Below are 11,894 nucleotides of genomic sequence, written 5' to 3'. Positions count from 1 at the left end.
CAGGATGGGTCTTCCCACCTCAGCTAGTTCTTTCTAAAAAAGCACCCTTATGGATCCAAGGAAGAACATATTTCTTAACTGATTTCCAGAGCCTGTCAAGTTGATGATCAGGACTGAGCATCACGGGGTTATCCTGCTCCTTGAGAATTAAGACAAACCCCCTGAGTGGTTCGGTGAAGGAAACTGTGTCTGTTTTTGGTCCAGTCTGCTTTCCCTCCACCCCCCATGCTGAGGACTGAACACAGGGCCTTGCACTTGCTAGGCAAGCGCTCTATCACTGAGCTAAATCCCCAACCCCAAATAACTGATTTTTTTTTTTTTTTTTTTTTTTTTTAGTTTTAGTTTTTAGTTTTTCAAGACAAGGTTTCTCTGTGTAGCTTTGTGCCTTTCCTAGAACTCACTCTGTAGACCAGGCTGGCCTCAAACTCACAAAGATCCACCTGCCTCTGCCTCCCGAGTGCTGGGATTAAAGGCGTGCGCCACCACCGCCCGGCTTCTTTCTCTTTTTATTTTCCCAGTTTGGTGATCATTTGGCATTTGGATCCCCAGGCACAGTGATTCTTGCCCCTCACTGGCCATCAGATTTGATAAGTTCTTGGTCCCTAGCTCTTCAACTCCATCTCTCTGGCTCCAACTCTCTCTGTTTCAGATGGGAAGACCTTTTTTTTTTTCAGAGCTGAGGATCAAACCCAGGGCCTTGCGCTTGCTAAGCAAGGGCTCTACCACTGAGCTAAATCCCCAACCTAAGATGGGAAGTTCCAAGTATCTGCAGCACTCCGACTTGCAAAGATCCCTGCTCCTCCCATTTGCTCTCTGTGAAAAGCTTGCAGCCGCAGCCATTTTTCTGGAAATTTCTTCCTTCACTCTGCACTCTCACAGTCATGGAACAGGGACTGTCTGTCCATCCTCGCTCTCAGTAGGAAAGGAAGAACTAGCTAGCAAAACCTCACCCACTTAAGAGACTCCCTAGCTCTGAGTTACTCCCTGCCACCCACTTAAGAGACTCCATCAGCTCTGGGTTACTCCCTGCCACCCACTTAAGAGACTCCATCAGCTCTGGGTTACTCCCTGCCACCCACTTAAGAGACTCCATCAGCTCTGGGTTACTCCCTGCCACCCACACTTAGACTCACCAACCTTCACTGCTGTTTAACTATTTCAATCCTGACTGAGTGAACTGAATGAACCGGATATTTTTAGAGGTGGGAACTGCTGTGTTCAGCTTTCTGCAGTAAAAGCCGTCCCAGTGTATCCTCTTCCAAGGACTTTCTCCTATTATCTCATCTCTCTCCCTATTATCTCATTCACAAAGTCCTCAGCCTGCGATGTCCCCTCAAACAGACACAGCCCTCAGCATAACTAATATGTGAAGCACATTTCATGACTTACAAGGACGGTTCCCATGTATTATCTCTTTTAATTTCACAGCTCAGTGAGGTGGACAGAAGCAGTATTACTGTCCTCATTTAACAGATTAAAAAGTTAAAGCTAAGTCATTGTACTCGGTCAATAAAACACTCTTAATCCTTGCCCTCAAGAGCTATGCAATCTAGCAGCAGAGCAGACCTTGAATACATAAACACACAAAATATCCCTCATTAAAAACTGCATATAGGCTAAGAACAGGAGAGAAACTCAGACCGAATGACAGATAAGAGCTAATTTACATTGCAGGTGCCTTCAAAAGTTCAGACATGACACCAGGTGAAGGGAGGATTTCTGCCCTGGTGCTCAGGCAGGCTGCATGCCTCTAATGATGAGAGGCCCCGTCAGCCAAGGACACATCCCACCGCTGGTCCTTCCATTAAGAGTATCATCATCACAGGGAGTCTAATCCCTTCTCCAGGACCTTCTTCGGCAGGCAAAAGTCAGAACCCACGTTCTTAGTGAGCAAGCTTCACACAGCGTGAATTCCTTTCTTCATCCCTTCTCTTCCCGGTCTCTTTGGTGATAGAGAGGGTCACGGATCAATAGGTCTGAAAGAGAGACAGCCATTATTGTCTAGTAACCTACTGGAAAGGAGGCACACTGTGAGGGAGGGCCTGTGTTCCCTTCGGGGAAAGTAGACTGAATAATAGTAACAGCTACCATCCGATGAGCCCCCCTGGGTCTCCACAGGGCGCTCGCTGTGGGATATGGATCACGTGATTCTCACAGCCCCGGATCACGTGATTCTCACAGCCCTGGTGTGAGATCGATAGAACTGCCACCTCCTTTGGTTCACTGACTAGGAAGCTAGTCAAGGTTACCTGGAGAATAAGAGGTAGGGCCAGGGCCCAAGCTGTCTGTCTCGTTCGTTTCCACAGCCTCGCCACAGAGCCTAGACACTGCATAGTAACCGGTAGCACGTTCATTTGCCCGGCGTTTTCAGGGCTTTCCTTTCTCTTGGTCTCCTCCTAGAGTTCACGAAAGTGAGGGAGGCTCTATTTCCTACCAATCCGTGCCCCACACAGAAAGCGGAAGCCACCGAAATGGCTCATCCTGTCGTTTGAAGCCCTGTCATGATCTCATTGAAGATGGTGCAGGGGGAGGAATGCTGTTGGAGGCCTGGGTGAGGACAGGGTACTCGGGCCCCCACCAGGGAGTGACCCCAGGGAAGGAACAAGACCCTGGTGGGACTTGGCTCAGTATAATGCATCTAGGAAATTCACTTGATCGCAGACGTTCCAGCGTCAGCAAACTTCCTGGGAGCACTCTCCATGGATCTGGAGCACTCTCCATGGATCTGGAGCACTCTCCATGGATCTGGAGCACTCTCCGTGGATCAGCAACCTCAAGCATGTATCTGCAGAGGAGGTTAAGTCCAGGTGCAATCAGAAAACTTGGGGACGGAAGCTCAGAGACCGGACCTCTTGTCAAGGCGCCATTTAGGCCTCCTGAACTGCTGCTGTTCAGCCTCTACTAGTGGTAGAAGTGGTCTGTGTGGTGGTAGTACTGAAGGTGAGGAGGAAGGGTACACTACTGATTCGTAAGAAAAAAGTCCATCCTCAGGTAGGGGTGAGGGAGGAGGGTTAGAGCCAGAGAAAGTGAGTTTGTAGAGCCATCCACCCATCCTCAGGTAGGGGTGAAAAGGAGAGAGTGAGCTGAGCACTAGCATCCTTTGCCCTTTGCTCCCCGACTGTAGACGGAACCCCAGCTCCTGGCCTGTACCTTAGACTGTGAGCCAGGGAAGCGCTTCCTCTGCCGGTGCATTTTATCACAGCAATAGGAAAACTAACTCATGCAGCCAGCAACATACATAACCTGGCGAGTCTTCCAGCCAGGCTAGTCCCACAGGTTCAACGGTGTTGAGGGGTTTTCACACAGCGGGTACAGAATAGAAACTTGCTGGGAGTTGGAAACAATTCTTTTCGAAATAACATTCTAACCACAAAAGTCAAGCATGTGTTTAATTTTGAGTACACCTCCTAGCTGTTTACTTCTGTGCCCCTTTGCTGATACTAATTATTGAGCCCTTCTGTTAAATATGCCCCCAAATCTACCAAGCTCTAGCTTTAAGATACCAACATGCCTGCAGCGACACATGCATGAGGGAAGGCATGCTCTCTCTTCCTTCACTAACCTGTGCCCAGCCCCGTGAACAAACACTTGTGCATTCTCAGAGGCAGCGTGAGGAGAGGGCCCAGGGTTTGCAGTATCTCTCTCCATGCATGGGGAGTGGAGGAGCTACCACACTCTGCTTGGCTTTTAGTGAACCAGCTCCCTAACAGCACTCAGACCACAAAATGCCCTGCCCTGCCACTTGTGTGGGCCCTGGGTCAGAGCCTTTGGAAAAGAAGCGATGTCCTCTTTCGAAGGGCCTGAGAAACACAAGGCGAAATGTAAGTGCAGTACCTTGCCTTGTTGGTCTGGTTTGCGGAGGGAGCTCTGAGTGGAAAAGAGAGCTGGGTTAATTAGACACAGACACGGGAAACTGCCACAGGAAACAGGGAGAAAAGAGTATTGTCTATGCTCCCAAGTGTGGGTGGAGCTAATGGTCCAGGAAAAGAAAAGCATGCAAAATACAGTGTACTGTTGCTAGTTTTCTTTCTTTTTGTTTTTGTTTTTGTTGCTTTGTTTTTTTGCTTTTTGGGTTTTTTTTTTTTTTTTTTTTCCCCAAAACAGGGTTTCTCTGTGTAACAGCTTTGGTTGTCCTGGAACTCATTCTGTAGACCAGTCTGGCCTTGAACCCACAGAGATCCACCTGCCTCCGCCTCTTGAGGGCTGGGATTAAAGGCGTGCGCCACCACCACCTAGCTCCTAGTTTTCTTTTTAGCTTTTAGGTTTTCTTTTTAAATGGATCTATGGAGATGTGTATGGGAGGGAGTAGGTGGGTGCAGTGCCCTTGGAATCCAGAAGAGGGCGCCCACAGCAAAACGCCTTAAGCAGTCCAAGCCTGGCTACCAGCCCTGTAAAACCTGTACTACAGCAGTCTGTTTGTAGGAGGGCTGTCAACCTTGGCTAATAAAACCAAAGATAACGATCAGGACAGGATGCCTAGTGAGATGCTTTAACGTATACATGACATGCTTATGCTACATAATTATTGGTTTCTAACCTGAAATTCAAAGTTAGCCAGATATGCTTGTATAGGGTTTTCCTATTATCCTGGATCATGTAGGAAACAGACTAATTCAAAAGAATGGGTGTACTAGCTAGTTTTATGTCAGCTTGATACAAGCTAGAGTCATTAAGACACAATCATTTAAATGCAACTCCAGTTGAAAAACTGAGTCCATAAGACCGGGCTATAGACAAGCCTGTAGGGCATTTTCTTAATTAGTGATTGATGGGTTGAGGGCCCAGCCCAACGTGGATGGTGCCATCTCTGGGCTGGTGGTTCTGAGTTCTGTAAGGAAGCAGTCTGAGCAAGTCATAACGGACAAGCCAGTGAGCAGCACCCCTCCGTGGCCTTTGCATCAGCTTCTGCCTCCAGATTTCTGCTCGGCTTTAATTCTTGTCTTCATTTCCTTCGATGATGAACAGTGATATGGAAGTGTAAGCCAAATAAATCCTTTCCTCTCTAAGTTGCTTTGGTCATGGTGTTTCATCCCAGCAACAGTAACCCGAGTTAAGACATGGGGAATAAAACGTAACAGGTCTTTATGTCATGTGATGATTGGCATTAGGAGTTCTAGCCTTCACGTTAAGCTTCACAGGAAAATAGACACACTACTTATTTTTTTTTTCCTTTGTCCTTTTAAATGAGGTCGGCTGTTGAAAACTCATCACCCCACGCGGCGTTCAAGCCGTTTCCAGACTTCCCGGCTCAAAGCTGCACTGGACCCTAAAGGACACTAGATGGCGCCACGGATCAATGTTCCAGCCGCAGGCCCTGGATGGCCCCGGCAAGGGAAGAAAGGAGGCGCGTGTTTGCCGCAGAGCCTTGCATTATTGATCTCCGCTGCCGCAGAGGTGGGAGGAGCCGGCCGCCATCTCGCCAGGTCTCCTGCAGCAGCGCTAGGGTGTTTGCTGCAGGAGGCTTCGCCATCCCTATGATAAGTCCCCGGTTGGGTAGGAAGAGCGCTTTCTCTGTCGCTAGCATTCGGCTTTTTCCTTCCACAGCAAGATTAGACCTTTCCGTAGTGAGAATCATTTTTTTTTTTTTTATTTCACACTGCACTCTGAACGGCAGCTGGGGCTTTCGAACGCCTTGAAATCCGCATCTGTTTTAACACGCTCCCGAGTAGTGATGCACAACACACCAGCGAGAGAAAGACAATGAAATACTGGGGCGGGGCGGGATGTCCGTCGCTGCTTTTGCTTTTCCAATCACGAAACACGCTTGTATAGATAGACGACGGTACTCGTCCCATAAAATGGTCTCGTTGTGCCGGTTTCACCACAGCCGTGTGCTCACCCATCGTTGTCACCGGAAATTTGCACAATTGGACAGACAGAAGTGCTCTGACATTCAACCGTGGGTGGGGCCGCCACGTGATCCCCGCGGTGGCACCTCGGCTTCTGACCGGTAGAGGGCGATGGATCAAATGGGACTCTCAGACAATACAAACGCTCACCACTGCAGTGTAGAGGGGAAAGTGTTAACGCAGCATTCCCTTTATTTGGTGAGTGTTTTCTTTGACCGTGGATTTGCAGATTAGAATGCTGTATTGTCCCCTTTCTTTGCAAATCAGACATAGGAGGCATCTTTATGTTGGTTGTCTCGTCTGGATTTTTTTTTCCTAAACAAAATAAGCGTTTAAATGCCGTGCGGAGCAACTCAACAAATCCCAGAGCTTCTGCACTTACAGCCATCGAACATAACTCACCGTCTTCCTGTGACTTCCCTTCCTGAGTCTTCCAAAGCATTACACAGACTTTCACTGGAAATACGTCTTCCTTTGCTTTGAAGTGGATCCTAAGTGAGTTCATTCCTACACAACTGACCTATTGGACTGCCAGTTGTCAGAGCCGCCCACAAAAGACTCCCCAGATAAGCCCATGTCAGGAGTTCAACGTGGAAATCAACGCTGCAGTCAGTCCTGGATGCTGCCACTAAAATGCCGTTTGGGTGCTGGGCCCGTTGCAGAGATTCTCAAGGCTGTGTATCCAACACATAACTGAGGCAACCAAGAATTTTCATTCTTCAGCTCAAGTATTCAAGAAATGTTGGATCTATTTAGAATCCTTTAAATTAAGCCACCCCAGGTTCCCCTTCTGTTGAGCTGATAGCCATCATTACCAGGCTCCTCCGTCCTGTTCTGGGTTGGGATTCCAGGCTCTGCAGCCCGCAGGTCACATTGCCCTCCCCCCATGGTTCCCTTCAACCCCGAAGACCCTGCTGATTGTGCGCCAATCTCTCTAGACTATCTGGAATAACATATCTTAAAATAGTATTCCACCACAGTGACTGGAGTATTCTATACCACAGAATGCTGGTGTGCCCTTAAGTGCTGAACGGGTAACTGTTGTGGATGAATAAATGACACTTTAATTGTATTTAATTCGATTAATTAAATTTAAGTAGCCGTATGTAGCTAGAGGCTACTGTGACAGACAATATAACAGTAGTCTTTCTTTTTGACCAATGATTTCTACCTCACCCTTATTTCCATGATTATTCTTAGTCTGCCTTTAAAAAAAAGAAGTAACCAAGCACAGCACGAAAGAAAAGAACTGATTTTTTATTACTATTATTAATGACAAGACTGTGGTAGGAAATATGTGAATAGAGGCCAGAATCAGATGCTCACAACACAGAACGGGTAAGTCAAGGCCTTGGAAAGTTAAATGCACCTCTACATTTCTGCAAAGTGAGGAAAACAAAGGAGCCGCCCTGAAGGCAAAGTTGAAACGTGCAGTTAACAACTGTTTGGCTGCCCTACAACCTCTGTCTGTCGCTGAAAACAGTATCCTGCATCCAGAGCCCCCCACTCACCCATCCCCCCAGTTAGAAGGGCATGTCCATTTATATCTTGTCTAAGTTACTGCTCTACTGCTGTGAAAAAGACATCACTGCCAAGGCAATGGACAAGAGAAAGCATTTAATTGGGGGCTGGCTTACTGTTTCAGAGAGTTAGTCCGTGATCACAGTTGTAAGAAGCAGGGTGGCAGGCAGGCATGGCGCTCAGAGCTTCCATCCTACCTGCCGGCCCCAACACCAAACACAAGCTCTCTAGCCATAGCCCTCCCTCTGAGGGACTGAACTTTAGACACAGAAACGTGGCCTCTCTCTGGACTGATGATGGCATGCGTAACTCTTGGAATCTATGGGACAAAGGGCTAAGAACAGTACACTAAGGCAGGAACATGGGATATGGTGATGGTCTCAGGGACAGGCTCTGGGTCACCGGAGACTAGCTAGGCAGCACTTGGCCGTACACCACCTCTATTACTTGAGGCTTCCTGCTCTGTAAAATGGCATAATTTTAGTTCCGGTTTCATAAAGTTATAAGAAAAAAATGCAATGGGCTCGAGCAATACTCATAATTCCTAGGATATAAAAACTACTCTTCAAATACTATATTAGTTCTATAACAATATTAAAGGCAGAGCCTGATAGTATTGCGATTTCTGGATTTGCGTCATCCTATCCCACTAGGGTTCCATAAGAAGCACACTTCTCTCATCCCTTTTTTATATTTTATTAAACTGTGACTTACAAATCCCCATACACTTACAATAAATTGTCAGTTTTGCTTAAGCTAATTCAGATGGGGCTTCTGGATCTGCCATGGTGGTGCTTTTCCATCCAGAAGTCTTCTTGTCTTCTTCCCTGCACAGGCGAACTGCAAGGACCTCTCTTAGTTCTGTTTCCTGTTGCTGTGTTAGGACGCCAGGACAAAGGTAACTAAAGGGAGAAAAAGTTTATTTGGCTCCCAGTTCCCAGTTCCAGTCCATCACTGAAGGGTAGTCAGGGCAGCAGGAACCTGAACCAGCCACTCACATTATATCCAGGTGGAGAGCAGAGGCAGTAAGTTAGTTCATGCCCGCCAGTGTGGCGCACCTCTCCCTTTTCATCCAGTCTGGGCCCAGCCCATGAAACGGTGCCACCAGCACTCATGGTGGGTCTTCCAGAAAATCCCTACGAAGAAGAGGTGGCACACGCCTTTAATCCCAGCACTCAGGAGGCAGAGGCAGGCGGATCTTTGAGTTTGAAGCCAGCCTGGTCTAAATCGGGTTTCAGGACAGCTAGGGCTACACAGAGAAACCCTGTCTTGAATGAAAAAAAAAAAAAAAAAAAAAAAGTCCCTCACAGGCAGGTCAATCTAATCTAAACAATTTGTCACTGAGATTCTCTTCCCAGGTGATTCTAGATTGTGTCAAGTTGACAATTAAACCATCACAACACCAAACCTCCACAGACTCTTACCATAGGCGAGGGGCATAGAATAGAAGAGAATGGGTGAACTCAGTCTTAAAGGAACCATCTTTATTGAAAAATATTCAATCACTTTATTGTAGTGAATGCAGAAATAAAAAGGGGACCACCTTGGATGGATACATGTCATGTCTGCCCTGCTCCCCCCACGCTCTATTCTTATGTAGTAACTAACCTCTTATAATATGCACCATGGGAGGAGACTTCTTACTCTTGGAGTGGGACATGCCAGATTGTTGCTGTAGATGCTATCCTTCATGCATGGCATGTCCATATCCTTCATGCATGGCATGTCCATATCCTTCATGCATGGCATGTCCATATCCTTCATGCATGGCATGTTCATATCCTTCATGCATGGCATGTCCATTAACGTCTTCAAATGAGAGCAGCTTTGCTTACCATACATGACACTCACAGGATGAGTACTATCAAGTTCTCTCCTAGAATGTCGGGGGAGGGTCATTAGACTTCACCTGAGATTCTAGACACTCAGTCCTTCCTGAGTCTCCTACATCCGAGTGGCATGCAATAATGCTGCAGCTGCATGTGATCTTGGGAGGTTCTAGAACATGAGAGGGTAGAAGGCTGACTTTACCTGTGCAGTTTTCCATTTGGGAATCCTGGGCTAGGACTTTCCACTGATGCAAATGTCTGGGGTCCTCTACTTTCCTAGAACTCATTGGCTCACCAAACTCCACAGAGGTGGAATCATTTCCTTGATCTGTTGTTGGTGCCTTATCTGAGGCAAATAGACATTTGTCCACATCTCCCCAGGAAGAGTCACAAAACACAAATACATTTGGACCCACCCTCTGGAATGTGCAATGTAGATACACAGCCCAGGCTAGCTAAATGAGGGGTGACTGAGGCATGGCACTGGTGTGACAGTGATGATGATGATATTGTTCAGAGCAGGCCCTGCAGAATAGCAGTGTGCTCACCTGGAGCACCTGAGCCATGACCTTCTCACTGGCTTCCCAGCCTGGCCTTTCTTGGTTGCCCATTTCCACACTTCCTGTTAGCTTTGTAACCTGCCCAACATGTTGACAGTGAATTGCATTTTGCATAAGATAGCCAAGAAGGGGTCTTTGGTTTGTAACCAAGAACCTCGCCTTTCCCTTCCATCCCTTTGAGGAATTCAGAGACAAAATAAATAGACTATGTCTTAGGCTCTTGCTACAAAAAGGAGTATTATTGCTGCAGTGTCCAGCACAGGCAAAAGGGTCTGTCAGTTCTTGCTACTTGGTTCCATTCGGCCTGACTGTCAGACCATGTCATAGCTTGTGACAGACACACCAGAAGGACCATGCCCTTCATCCTCAAGGACACTGGTATCAGATTTGGGGAAGATTTCTTCACTTCCTGTAAAGGAGAAATAAGTTGTCCTCAGACTGACAAGATTTATAAACAAATCAACATCTGCCTTCTCTTTCAGATGGAACTGAAAGTCAAGGTACCAGAGCCAGCTCCACAATAATCATCTTGTTTAGCTACAAAAATGAGCCTGCTCTGTTGATGATATGATATGTTAGACGTTCTTTTTGTATTTGTTTTGTTTTGTTTAAAAAAAATATTTTGTATAAGTGTTTTGTCTGCATGTATGTGTGTGCCTTGTACCCTCAGAGGACAGAAGAGGGTGTTGGAGTCCCTAGAATTGGAATTACAGATGGTCGTAAGCCATGATGTGGGTGCTGTGAATGAGCGGGAGCCGGGTCCTCTATAAGAGCAAGAAGTGCTCTTAACTGCTGAGCTGTTCTCTCCAGCCCTTCTCTTTGATTTTGTGAGACAGGACATCATGAAGCCCAGGCTGGTCCAGAGTCCTTTATGTAGCTTAGGATGACCTTGAACTCATGGTCTTCTTGCCACTACCTCCCAGTTGCTAGGATTCCAGGTGTGAAGCCTCACCATTGTCTTCTTTTAATCCAAGGTTATTCCTAGAAGCTGTCTCTAGGCTATGAGTTCAGCTGTGGACAAGCACTAGTGTGCCCAGAGACTAATGCTGGAAGGAGAGCTGACAAACAAATCCCTTTGCTAAAAGAACAAGAGCACTGTCAGAACACAGACTTGCGCTGGACAGTGGTCCTGCCTGGAGCAGGCTGAAGTCCTGTTTGATGGAGCGGGAGATGGACAGCTTCCGTCCACTCTGTTGGGATTCTCTTTCTCCACCTGCCTGGCAAAGTCATCTCTACTTCATTCAAATGCATTTGATCAAATGCTCCCCTATTGGTGACTCCATCTTTGACTTTTCTCTCTCCTATATGGAATCTGAAAGAAAGAGGGAAAGGGTCATTTCTGATACTGTTTGTCATCCGTGTAAACAAAATTACATTTCTAAAATGTCCAACGTACTATCTCAAGGCTGGAGAGATCGTCACCAATTTAGGGTCCGTTTAAAATATTAACTTACAGGCCTTTGAAACCTTCAATTGGAGGCCCTTGGATGCTCAACTGACAGACATAAAACCATCCTCCAGGGTAGGTAATGGCTGAGGAGCCCAGGATTGACAAAGCTTTTAGGTGACCATGAATTAGAATGTAGTCACACAGGATGGACACCTGGACCACAGGTGTGAAATGGAAGAGAGTCCCCTGCCTAAGAGGTTCAGCTCAGTGCTTCCCACACTGATACTCAACCCTGTTCAGGTGAGGACACTGGAGAGCTGGCTAGGGCCTGGAATCATGTGTTTCTATCCAGCTTTTGATTTCTGGTAAAGGAAATGCAGGGGCTGTGGCTGTGGCTCAGGCCCAGCCATACACTAGCCTGGCATGCCCAAGAAGGACCTGAGTTCAACTCTTACCACAAAAGAGACAGGGAAGAGGAGGGATGGAGGAGGAGAAAAAGATGAGAGATGGAGAGAAGGAAGAGAAGGGAGGGGGACGGGGGAAGAGAGTGCAGGGGAGAAGGCTAGAATACAGAAGAAAAATGTTGGAGAACCCTCATACTCCCAGAGCAGAGGTTCTCAACTTTGGTGGCTGATTCAATGACATAGAGAGTGTTCTAACATTCCTTCAGTGTCTATGGAGTGAGGCCAGGCTACAAGGTGTTTTAAAACTCCTGGGTACTGCCCATGCACAGCCAGAATTTAGG

The sequence above is a fragment of the Peromyscus eremicus genome, chromosome 8b (assembly GCF_949786415.1).
Source record: "Peromyscus eremicus chromosome 8b, PerEre_H2_v1, whole genome shotgun sequence".
NCBI lineage: Eukaryota > Metazoa > Chordata > Mammalia > Rodentia > Cricetidae > Peromyscus > Peromyscus eremicus.
This window is presented reverse-complemented; position numbering follows the sequence as displayed.